Source organism: Hibiscus syriacus, unplaced genomic scaffold, assembly GCF_006381635.1.
Source record: "Hibiscus syriacus cultivar Baekdansim isolate YM2019G1 unplaced genomic scaffold, ASM638163v2 tig00110065_pilon, whole genome shotgun sequence".
Lineage (NCBI taxonomy): Eukaryota > Viridiplantae > Streptophyta > Magnoliopsida > Malvales > Malvaceae > Hibiscus > Hibiscus syriacus.
The window spans coordinates 2,180,064-2,192,378 of NW_024062585.1; positions in this window are offsets into that span (position 1 = coordinate 2,180,064).

The following is a 12,315-nucleotide window of genomic DNA, read 5'->3' on the forward strand; positions in this document are numbered from 1 at the left end:
TCTAGGTATCGATACTCATTTTACATTCAAAGTTTTTTGTTTCAAAAATGGTACCGATATCGTCCTTATGGTATCGGTACCCTTGGTATCGATATTACCTTCCAGGTATCGATACCTCATGAATACCTTTATCAAATTCAGACTTATGATATCGATATTGTTCAACTAATATCGATACCCCTATACCAAATATCACTATTTTACTCTTGAAGTATCGGTACTGGATGAAGCAGTACCGATACTCAAAGCCCAGATTTCACTTTTAAACCCAAAAATTCACTCTTATCAGCTCCAACACTTCATGTCTTAATCTTTTTTCATACTTTTAAATCAAGTATACCTACTTAAACCAATTTCTATTCATTCAACACATCCTTAACCTCAAAATCCCATCATCCATATAGAAATCAAGAATCACACCAAATTCTCAACATGTTCTAATTTCAATTCTATCACTTCCTATTTTTTAATTCAACTGATGACAAGTCAAATTTAGTTTCAAATTCCACTTATCAACTCTTTGCTAAGATTTCATTTAAAGACTCCTTATCTTTAATCCCTCTTAATTCCTTCATCTTATAGTTTTAAGATAAACTTAAGCTTTCCTTAAGCTTAAGTATCACCTAAGGATCATAAACCAAACTTAAATTCAATGAATAATCAGCTAACAAGAAAACTCACATTTTCAATGGCTTTCACGTATGAAGAAGGAAGAAAAATAACTCTGGATGTTTCCTTTCCCTTTTTCTTTCCATCTCCATGTGTATATATCTCTCCCATATCTCAATTTTTAATTTAATAATTGGTCAAATGACTATTTTACCCTTCCATTCATCATTCTATGCTATGTAGTCCTACACAAAAATTTTCATATAAGTCCATGAACTTTTTAATTTATCTACTTTAGCTAATTAATTCTGAAGTTTTTCAATTTAGTTACTAACCCTGTATTGAGGATGTTACAGTTCAAGCCCAACTAGTAGGCTCAAAACCCATTAGGGTTTCTGGTGAACCCTCTCCCAACCGCTTTTATCCCAACCGTTAGATATGAACCCAAATCAATGGTCTAGATCAAGAATAATTTAGGGTTTTTAAAACCCTAACCTTATAGATTAACATCGCTTGAATGTTATTTCTGCCACCTCCAACCGCCTCTGACGCCGACGCTTCATCTACAGAGACAATGAGTCAATTTTAATATTAAAAATGACAACAATCAGTCTAAAAAATTAAAAAAAACATAATCAAATCCCAACACTATCCCGAGACATACATAACCCTCTCACAAGTCTATCTTCTCGGTAGCAACACAAATCTCTACCAAGCCATCACATACGAGAGGATAAAAAGAATAAGAAGAAATAGGAGATTAACAGAGGGAGAGGGGGAACAAAAATGGAAAACAGTGACAGAAAGCATTGAAAAGAAGAAAAAAGAAAAGAAAAATAGATTCAAATCCAAAAAGGAAAAAAATCAAAACAAAATGAGAGACTTTATTTTCTCTCAACCGAACAACAACCACGATCTTCACCAAGCCAAGGCCTCTAATTTTCGAAGGTAATCACTAGGCTTTTTAGATCTAAGACAATAGGCTTTGATTTAGAGGAGTATGGCTTGGTTTTTGGGTTGAGGGTGAAGAGGGTTGTCTTTTTAGGGTAGTTACCTCTCTCCGACCACTGTGGGCTGCCGGCTACGGCGACCTCTCTCTTCCCCAATGAGAGAGTTTGAAAACTCTCTCTCTTCACTCGGTTTGAAAGTGAAACAAAATGAAAATGGTGGTCAATTTAGGCCTTTAATTTGTTATATATATTAAACGTGAAACGACGTCGTTCTAGGGGTCTTCAGCATCTTTTCAGCACATGGGCTAATTGTTGTTTAGGTCCCTCCTCGTCTGTAACATTTTGTTTTAGTCATTAATGAAAATTGTGATTTCAAGCCTCTATTTTTCAATGTTTTCATTTAAGTCACTAGTTTATATACTATGTTATGTTTGTTGATATTCTAATCTGACCCTATGATTTATGCATCTTTTTATTTTTGTCAATATTTCATATGGTTGCATTTTGGTATAATTTCAACGGGCCTTTCATATTTTCTTGTTTAGTTTATTTTGGTCCTTGGTATTATTTATGGATCATTTTCATTTCCAGTACCTTATTTGTTTAATATTTACGATTGTGGCTTTGGTTTATTTATAATTTTATTTTGATCCTTTAAGTTTCAGTTAGTAGCAGTTTGGTCCCTTAAATTTTCAAATATGTTTATTTGGTTATTTATATTTTGATGTGTACTGATTTATTGTTTTGTTTTAGTCCTTTATGTATATATGTATTTTGTATATTATGTATTTATTAAATAAAGTTTGTTAATCCCATTTGTAATAAATATTTTGTTCCATATGTATATTATGTAAAAATATTCCAGTTCATATTTATATTTATTTAGACTCCTTTGATGTGTTACTCGTAACCATTTTCCATTACGTTTATCGTAGAATGGGTGTGAAAAGTTCCACCTTATAGAGGAGGTGTGATTCAATACAACATTCAAACGAAATGGAAACTTGAAATAAATCTCGTTTATTTTACTAATTAAATCTTTTTTACTCAAATAATGCAATGCATTTTTCTTTAAATGGCAATTTATATTATTTTGCACAAATGTCAATTTTCAGTTTATATTCGATACGCATTTTTATCAAGGAAGGAATATTTTTTACATATAAGAAATAGGCGAGATAAGTTTTTCGATGGATAATTGCTAATCTCAAGATTTCTTTTCAAGTTAAAGAATTTTCTCTAATTAAATAATTCGAAACAAATTAATTAACTTTAATAAATGAATCATATTCTAACTTTATATTCAATTTATATTTTCCACCATTTACGACTATGTGTAAGTGACTAAGTACCAACTAATCTTTCCACACGCGTAATCGACTCCTAGACCCGTAAAATTGAGTTTTTTGTAAACGCATACCAACTTTTGTCTTAAAAAACGATTTTTCCATAAAATTGTTTTAAAATATGTTTTTATGTATTCGACCTACCTAACCCAAAGGTCGATGATGACTCCTATTCAATTTAATTCAAATTAATACAAAATCGCCAATTTTTCAAGTAATAAAGTTATAATTGTTTTTTAAAACTTATTTGATTTTTTTTCAAAAAAAAAATGGTTATGACAATTACCATTTTGAGTGTTCCGACCGTAATAGCTATTAAAAAATTCCTTTATGCAACACATATCACATTCTAGGAAATTTTAGAATTTTATTTAAAAAAATTAAATTTTATTTCGTTAGCAATTGTTTAATGTTTTTTTATGGTACATGTTGGGAGATTCTACTGTTAGTCGTGTAAAATAAGGTTAATAAACGGTAATCAGTAAAAAGTTACAGATCAAAGGTGTTACCTATAATGTTTTAAATTGAAATCGAAAAGTTATTAGTTGGAATAACATAATAGGTTATACAGGGTAATAAAATGTGTTATAAACAGTAAATGTTATGAATACTACTAATATTTTAGGTTGCGCCTAAAAGATTACCATAGTTTAAGTTCATAGAGCCTTCGATATTCCAACAATAAGAAAATAAGTTAAAACCTGAAAATGTTATGAATATATATTAGAAATACGGTTTCGCCTAATAATGTCATGGTTCACTAAGAAATAAGTTGTGATCTATAATGTTAATAGTTTGATTAATAAAATAGTTTGCACTCAAGAATGTCATGGTTCATTAAGAAAGCATGTTACAATTTGAAATCTTAATATTTTTAATGATAAAATGGGTTGAGCCTAAAATGTTGGTAGAGTTTAAGCTAATAGAGCCTTGGATTTTCCCATGATAAGAAAATAAGTTAAAAGCTGGAAATGTTATGAATATATATAAGAAATAAGGTTTCATCCAATAAAGTCATGGTTCACTAAGAAATAATGTCGTGGTACATTAAGAAAGCAGGTTGTAATATGGAATCTTAATATTTTTAAAAATAAAATGGGTAGCGACTAAAATGTTATCACAATTTAAGTTGATGGAGCCTTGGATTTTTCACACAGCTAGAAAATAAGTTAAAAGTTGAAAATGTTATAAATATATATAAGAAATACAGTTTCACTCAATAATGTCATGGTTCACTAATAAATATGTTGTGATCAGTAATATTATTGTTTTTATTAATAAAATAGGTTGTTCCTAAAAATATCATTGTATACTAAGAAAGTAGGTTGCAATTTGTACTGTAATGTTACTATTTTTAATAAAATAGGTTGCGTCCAAAAAAATAAAAAAAGTTTGAAAATTTAAATATCGATACTAAATATATTATTGTCGTTAAGGTCCTTCGGGTGGTCTCGGGTTCGCGCTTCGATTTGGAATTGTGATGGAGTTGCCATTGATTATTTCAAATGAGGTAGATCGGACACCTTGATTTTGCCCATTTACCGAATCTGTGTCTTACCAGTGATTTTATTGGATTCGGGAGTCATTTAAGATCAAGGAAGGATTAGCACCCCTGAATCACCATTTCAGTACCACACAATTATCAGGTTATCTTAATTGTGAAAATTATAAATTTAAAATAAAATTTTAGATTCGATCCAAATTTATTTACCTTTGATGACCTTTGAATTATAACTGGATTACCTTTCAAAATAAATTAGTGAAAAAATAAAATAAAATAAATAATAAAATTGATAAATAAAATGCCACAAAACAAAACAAAAAGTCAGGGTACCAATTTATAAAATAACAAATAAAAATAGAAAAATGATCAAATTGAAATAAAATAAAAAATTGAGGGTGAAATTACAAGTGGTGATTGAATTGAATTACATTTCAAAATATCAAGGACCACACACATGATTTAACTTTCTCGTAATTATCCACATATCCCTCGTATATATAAACCCAAAAATCCCATTTTCACTCATTTCAACTCTTTATCTCAAAACACTCCCCTCACCCTCTTTCAAATTCTCTCGTCTCCTTTCCCCGTTTTTGGAACAATGGTAACTGGACCCAAATCTGACCTCTAATCACCGAAATAGGACCCACACCGAAATAGATCTACGTAAAGGCTCTCAACCTTTTTACCTTTTCACCAACAATGATTCGAGTTCTCCGGCGACCTTGGCTTTCGTCAAAGCTACCTCCGATCGGGAAAAAAAACTAAGTTCTCCCTCTCTCATTTCTCAATTTTTTTTGGTTTTCTCCCTTTTAATTTGATTTGGGTTTTTGCTTGTCTTCCATTTTTTATTCGGTTTATTTGCTTTGATTGTTCTGATTGGTCTCTTGTTTTAAGGAAAAGCTTTCCTTTTTGCATTCGATTGACTTTCATTACTGTTTTGGTGTGATTTGTTTGGATCTCCTCAGGAGTTTTCCTGAAACGAACAACATCATGCTCTAAACTTGAACACTTTGGTTGATAGATAGCCCTTATCGACTTAAGTCATGCTGGGAGCGACCTTTTTATCGTGAGTTGTTTTGGATTGTGAAGTAGTTCCCTCTTGCTAATTTACAGTCAATCTTGGGCCTTCTTCTAGACTTAAAGGACTTGGTTTGAATTTTGAATGAAATATGGTTCCTCTTTGCCACCATTCGGTCAATATACTCTTGAGTTGAGTGGAATCGAACTTGAAAGCTTTGGTCAACAGATAGCTCTTCTCGACTTAAGCTATGTCAAAATCTGGACTTGGAGATAGTTCTTTGTTGTTATATCGTAGCTGATTTGGGGTCTTCTTCTAGAATTAAAAACCTCAATTTTAATTTTGATTGATATGTAGTTCTTCGTTGCTACCATACGGCCAACATACTCTTGAGTTGAACGGATTCGAAAGTGAAAGCTTTGGTCGACAAATAGCTCTTCTCAACTTAAGCTATGTTGAAATTTGGGCTCGGAAGTAGTTCCTTGTTGCTAAATTGCAGCCAATTTGGGTCTTCTTCTTGACTTAAAGACCTGGTTTAAATTTTGACTAGAAGGTAGTTCCTCATTGCTACCATGCGTTCAATTCTCTCTTGAACTGAGTGAAATCGAACCCAAAAGCTTTGGTTGATAAATAGGTATTCTTGCATTAAGTTATATCAAAATCTGACTGGGAAATGGTTCCTTGTTGCCAAATCATAGTCAACCTAGGCCTTTTTCTTGTCATAAAGATCCAGGTTTAAAATTTGACCAGAAGGTAGTTCCTCGATGCTACCATGCAGTCTATGTGCTCTCAAACTGAGTGAAATTGAACTTGAAAGCTTTGGTTGACAGATAGTTCTTCTCAACTTAAGCTATGCTAAAATTCAGGCTGAGAAATAGTTTCTTGTTGCTAAATCGCAGCCGATTCAAGTCTTCTTCTTGACTTAAAGACTTCATTTTAAATTTTGATTAAAAGGTAGTCCTCGTTGCTATCATACATTCAATGCACTTTTGAACAGATAGCTCTTTTCGACTTAAGCTATGATGTAAATGATTCCTCTAAGTGAAGGATTCTTTGGATGGCTCTCATTCGTAGGGTCTAAGCCAAGTGAGATGACTCTCTTTCATAGTTCAAGTCGGTCTTGATTCCTCTTATGACTCCCTTTTACGAAAAAACTAGGTGAGATATTCTTCAGGTGGTTCCCCTTCGCGAGTCTAAATTAAGTGAGATGCTCTTTGTATGACTCCCCTTCGTCAGAAAGTCAAGTGAGATATTATTCTGGTCGAATATCCTCCTTCGTGGAGTTGAAATCTGTCTAAAAAGCTTCAACTGATAATTAGCTCCTCGTCATTGAGTTAAGCTAAATCATAGTTAACTTGAGGTATTCTTTTAGACTTGAAGACCTATGTTGAAAAATAACCCCTCATCGTTAAGTTGGACTATGTTGTAAACGGCTCCTTCATTGCGAGTTAAATCGATCCAAGGTGTTCTGAGTGTAATATCTTTCATCGTGAAGTTGAAATTGACTCAAACAACCTACAAAATTGTATATGCATGTATGATGTCATAAATGTAATGTCTTAAAATATGCCTAAATGCAAATGTATTATTTTTGGCATTTTTGTTTTCAAAGAGAAGTCTCGATCTTCTCCTGTCAATCTTGATATTCTCTCATGTTTCTTGGTGTCGATCTTGCCCCAACACTAACAGCTTCATGGAAAATATATGATCTTTGCATATTTGCTCACTCAATCTAGAGATCTTGTACTCTTTATTGCATGGATTAACTTTAATCCTGAGATTCTTAAGAGTATTTTTGCCTTGGTTTACTCAAGGGGTAAGGCTCTCTTGCATTTTGATTGACGATCAACTACTGGAATTGGTTGTATCGTCATCGTAGTTGACAAATCAATATTCAATGAAAGGTCTCTTTCCATGGCTCAGAAGCTCGAGTGAAAACCTCAACAACCAAGGATACCTCCTTCAATGTCCTCAGTGCTTCTTGTGATATCTCAGACTCTTGTAATCACGGAGTACTTTGAATTACTTGTATGAGAATCTTCGCAACAAAGCTTATCTCCACTTTAAATATCTTTGAATTATAAGACTGTTTTTCTTCTTTTCACACCCATTTAGGTGGTCTTTACTCTCAAGACTTGTATTCCTATTGTTTCTGTTTGATATAACATCCTCGAGTACAATAGTAAATTCATGTTTATGACCCAGAAGAGATCCAATAGTAAACTTGCTATCATAGGCAAAATTCTTTCCAACCAATTCATTGTTGTAGGTCTTTTGTACCTTACTCGGTGACCATCTTCATAGTAGAAAGACATTTCTTCATCAGTCTCGGACTTGACTAGGAAGTAAATTGAGAGGCATAAACATTCGGATGAAAAAGATTTTAGAGATGCCCCAACGCGTTCTTTGAGTGAATCTTCGAGAAAATATGTCTTATTTGAGAGATGTCTTTTCATAAAATATTGAAAAGTTTGGTGTAAAATTGATGTTAGAGTAATTAAAGCCAAAATACCAGTTCATTGAATATCAAATAAACAAATCACACATGTTGATTTAAAAAATTATAGCCCTTTGACAAGTGTCAAGATCAATGGGTGATCTGGGAAGGCAATGTAATTTGGTTTGGTTTTATTAGTGTTTCAGGGTTTTTGAATGTTTTTGGAATACCCCACAATTCTGTCATGACCTTCAAATAGGATGCAAACAAAATAGCGCAACTGATACACTTCATTGCTAGAATCCTTACAGAGCATTTCTATTTCAGTTCTCAAGAATCTTCCATATGTTTAAGTCTCATAGACCCCTCAAGCAAAGATAGCGCATAAATATTGATCTAAAAAAATTCTTGACTGCTTTTGCGTAATCGACTATAAGAGATGCTTCCTAACTCCCTTAGTGTAACAACCCAAAAATTTGAAAAAAAATATATATAATTGTAATTTGAGGTTTTAATTAAGTAAATTAGTGAAATTTGGGGACTAAATTGAAATATTTTAAAACTTGTAGCTTGTTTTAAAGATGAAAAAAATTCAGGGACCAAGCCCTGAGTTTACCCCTAGAGTGTCAGCATTCACGTATTATAAGCGTGAAATTCATTCTGAAATCAGAATGAATTTCACCAAATTTCCTCCCTCAAAGCCCCAACTTCCAACCACGATTTCGACGTCGTCCGACCTCTGATCGTCGATTTGAAAACACCACCGTGTTCATCATCGAGCGAGGAACAAATCCCTTAAATTAATTGAAGTGAAACGATGCCAAACGCCATGAATTTCAAGTCAAAGTCTCGACGTTTTTTTAGCTCCATCACCGAGAAAATCTTAAATTCATCGTCGATCGTTGCTCCATTTACGAAACCTCCCGCACCATCGTGTTCCTTGTATCGTTCGAGTCCGCCGGTGTCATCCTTGGTCTCTGTCGACGGCGACGCGTGGGGAGGTGAAGCAGCCAAAGTTTCCGATTTGTTGAAATCGAGCTCTTCGCCGTTCAAAAATTTGAACCGAGCTTTGTAAGTATCTCAAAATCGCTCAAATAATTTTTAGAAATTTTTCCGTGAATTATAGGACACCGGAGGAGGTCCCACGCGCCGCCACTGCGCGTGGGGAAGGCTCGACTAGTGTTGAAACCGGTTTGACCGGTCCGAACCGGTCTGACCCGACCCGACCCGACCTGTTGACACGACCCGACCCGACCCTACCCGTTGACCGTTGATCGTTGACCGTTGACCACCTTTGACCAGAACTTTGATCGGCTTTGACCGGCCATTAAACGACCGTTAATCTTTTTCGAGTATACCTATCTTGACATTTTTTGACATCCCAAATCTGCTTTTAGGGTCTGTTTCACAAAATTCGAACCCGAAAGTCTTCAAATTGTCAGTCAAACCCTTTGACTTTGACTTTGACCAATAATTTAAATATCCGGAAGGTCATACTTTTTGTTTTTCGACGTCCTGAATCTGATTCCGAAGTCCGTTTTGCCAAATTTTGACCTGAAATTCCCGAATCGAGCATGTGAATCCAAAAAGGCTTAGTATTTTAGTATTTTGATTATTTATTTGAGATTTGGTTAAGGAATTGATTCAGTAAAAATATTTTATGAAGGTACTCGTGTTTCACCTGAGCAAGGATCAGTTAGGTCCAGTGTTGTCCGTTCGTTAAATCATCCCGAACCTCGTACTACGAGAATTACCCGTAGGTTTTCGTATATTATTTAAATAAAGATTAAGATTATTTATATTAAGATTCCAATATGGATTTTTCTGATTCGTAGGATCTAGCGCTGCAGCGGAGCGTGATCGACAGACTTAGTAGTAGGCTTCCTTATCTGATTTCTCAAACTGTTGCAGGTGTGTTTCCTGACGGTGTTATCTTATTGTTTTAAACTATCATATGAATTGTTTCAAATTTATGATGATGTTGAATGTTATTACAACACGATACCTATTTTCTGAATATTGGTTACCCGATACCTGATTTACCGGATTTTACTGATATGATGTATGGTTTCTGTAATTTATGCATATGATTTTCTAGCATGAACCATTTTCATGTTTTAATGGATTGACATTTATTTTCACCTGAATACATACATGTTTATTACTGTCAATGGGGTATTATTGAGGGAAATATTTCAGGCTCCTTTGTTGTGTGCTTAGGGTAAGTCCTTACTGGTGTGCAGGTGGGTGTATGGTTCTGGGGAACCTATACATTTTTGTGATTGGAGTGATTGGATGGGAAAGTTATTAGCGCATGCTCTTCGTCTTTGTGCTCAGGGTAAGTCCTTACTGGTGTGTAGGTGGGTGTATGGTTCTGGGAAACCTACACATTTTGGTGGTTGGAGTGATTGGATGGGAAAGTTATTACCGCAGACTCCTCGGCTTTGTGCTCAGGGTAAGTCCTTACTGGTGTGCAGGTGGGTGTATGGTTCTGGTGAACCTACACATTTTGGTGATTGGAGTGATTGGATGGGAAAGTTATTACCGTTGGCTCCTCGGCTTTGTGCTCAGGGTAAGTCCTTACTGGTGTGCAGGTGGGTGTATGGTTCTGGAAAATATATAAAAAAAATAATAGAAATCAGAATGAGTGGATGGAAATAGTGTTCATAATTTTAAATAAAACAAACTTGTTGATAAACTGATTTTACTAGAATATTTTATTAGTATGTGTTTATATACTGTTGGAAGCACACTGGGCTTTTTGGCTCATTCTGTAGTTTTTACCCTTTTTCAGATAACAGTAGACCGCAAGCTAGTAAATTTAGCATCAGGGGAGATCAACTACTTATTTTGTACGAACGTACATCTCTATATGTTTTTCGGTTATGGTTTGGTGATATGTATTTGCTATCGTTTTGGATATATTTGTATTATTAATATTTTGTTCTATATTATATCTAATGTATTATAAGTTATTTAAAAAAAATCTCTGAATGGGATATGTGACCACTTAGGTTTGGGTCTAACTTACAGACCGGGTCTGGGGGGTTGCACTTAGTCTACCTTTCATCGAAACTCAGTCTCAAATCACATTTATCTCAGGCCTTAGCGCCTTTCTTTAAATTATATTCCATTAGGTTTGATGCCTTTACTGGGAGATTCATCTCGACACATAGAGACTAGTGTCATGATCTAAATGTAATTGTATCCATAAAGTTAAGGCTATTAACATGGTCCATTACTACATTCAAGTGTCAAAAAGTCTTCAACTTGACAACTCGAGCGAAACTCACTTCATAAAGCTCGGACATTACCTCTATAGCTGTTTCAGGCATTACCTCTGAAGATTAACAACTTACTACTTTCAGCGGAGTACCCCCAACAATGTTAAAATTCACTTTCATTAGTACCATATTATTCTTTAAGCCTTTAATTTTAAGATTTTCTAAACTTGTCAAGAAGAAATTGTTATAGTATGAGTGTCAATGAAAGTCAGGAAACTTCATCCTTATAGCTCAATTTCCAAGAAACTGATTTAAGCCAAATTAGTTTATTCCACCATTCCATTTGTGAAGACTATATATCGTCATGGAACATCCTTAATATATAAGCAAGCTAATGAGTCTTGCATTGTCATGCATCAAAGATGCACCATTTTGTCCTCTTCCAGACTTACCTGAGCGTTTGTGGGCTTCATGGTGTGGGGAAATGTTACCATTTTTTTGGGAGTCAATGATAAATGGATCTTGTCTTTCTGGAAATTTGATATCGTCGTATGTCCAAAGGCTATAACCTCGATTTAAATGTGCATTTCATTATATTTGATATTCACTGAATTTCACAAATGTTTCATTGCTCATTAAAATGATCATAAAAATGACAACTTTAAATAAGACATATTATTCTTTTGGGTATGATTGCCTCACAGTGAGTTGGCGAAGACCTCTTCTTGCTTTGTCCTAAGATGCCCCATTCCTCGGTTGTGTCATAACTCTGTAGGAGTTATTCCCCCTTTGACAGTTTTGATTCGGTCTCTCAATTGTCTCATTTTCTCCTCCATCTTCCGAGACTTGTCCTCTTCGTCAAGGTCTAGATTGCAATGGTCTTTCGGATTTGTTGCCGAAGCCCGTGCTTTCATGACAGAAGAATCTCCTAGGTACCCTTGAAAGTTTTCGGGTGTGATTACCAACTTTGATAGGGGTAGCGACGACACTATTTCTTATGATCCCTCTGCCTCAGGGACGTTCACAAAGTTTAATCTTGTCAGCCTGGCCACAATCTGACCAACCAAGCTATTTCTTCATGATGATGTCCTTATGGTTCTGGATCATTATGTTTTCCAGATCCTTTTGGCAAAAGTTTACTCGATCTCCTTTAGTCTAGCCTCCATTTGTTGGTAATTTTTTTTTGGTTCTTCATGATGGTGTCAGCCTATCCTTTTGGCAAAA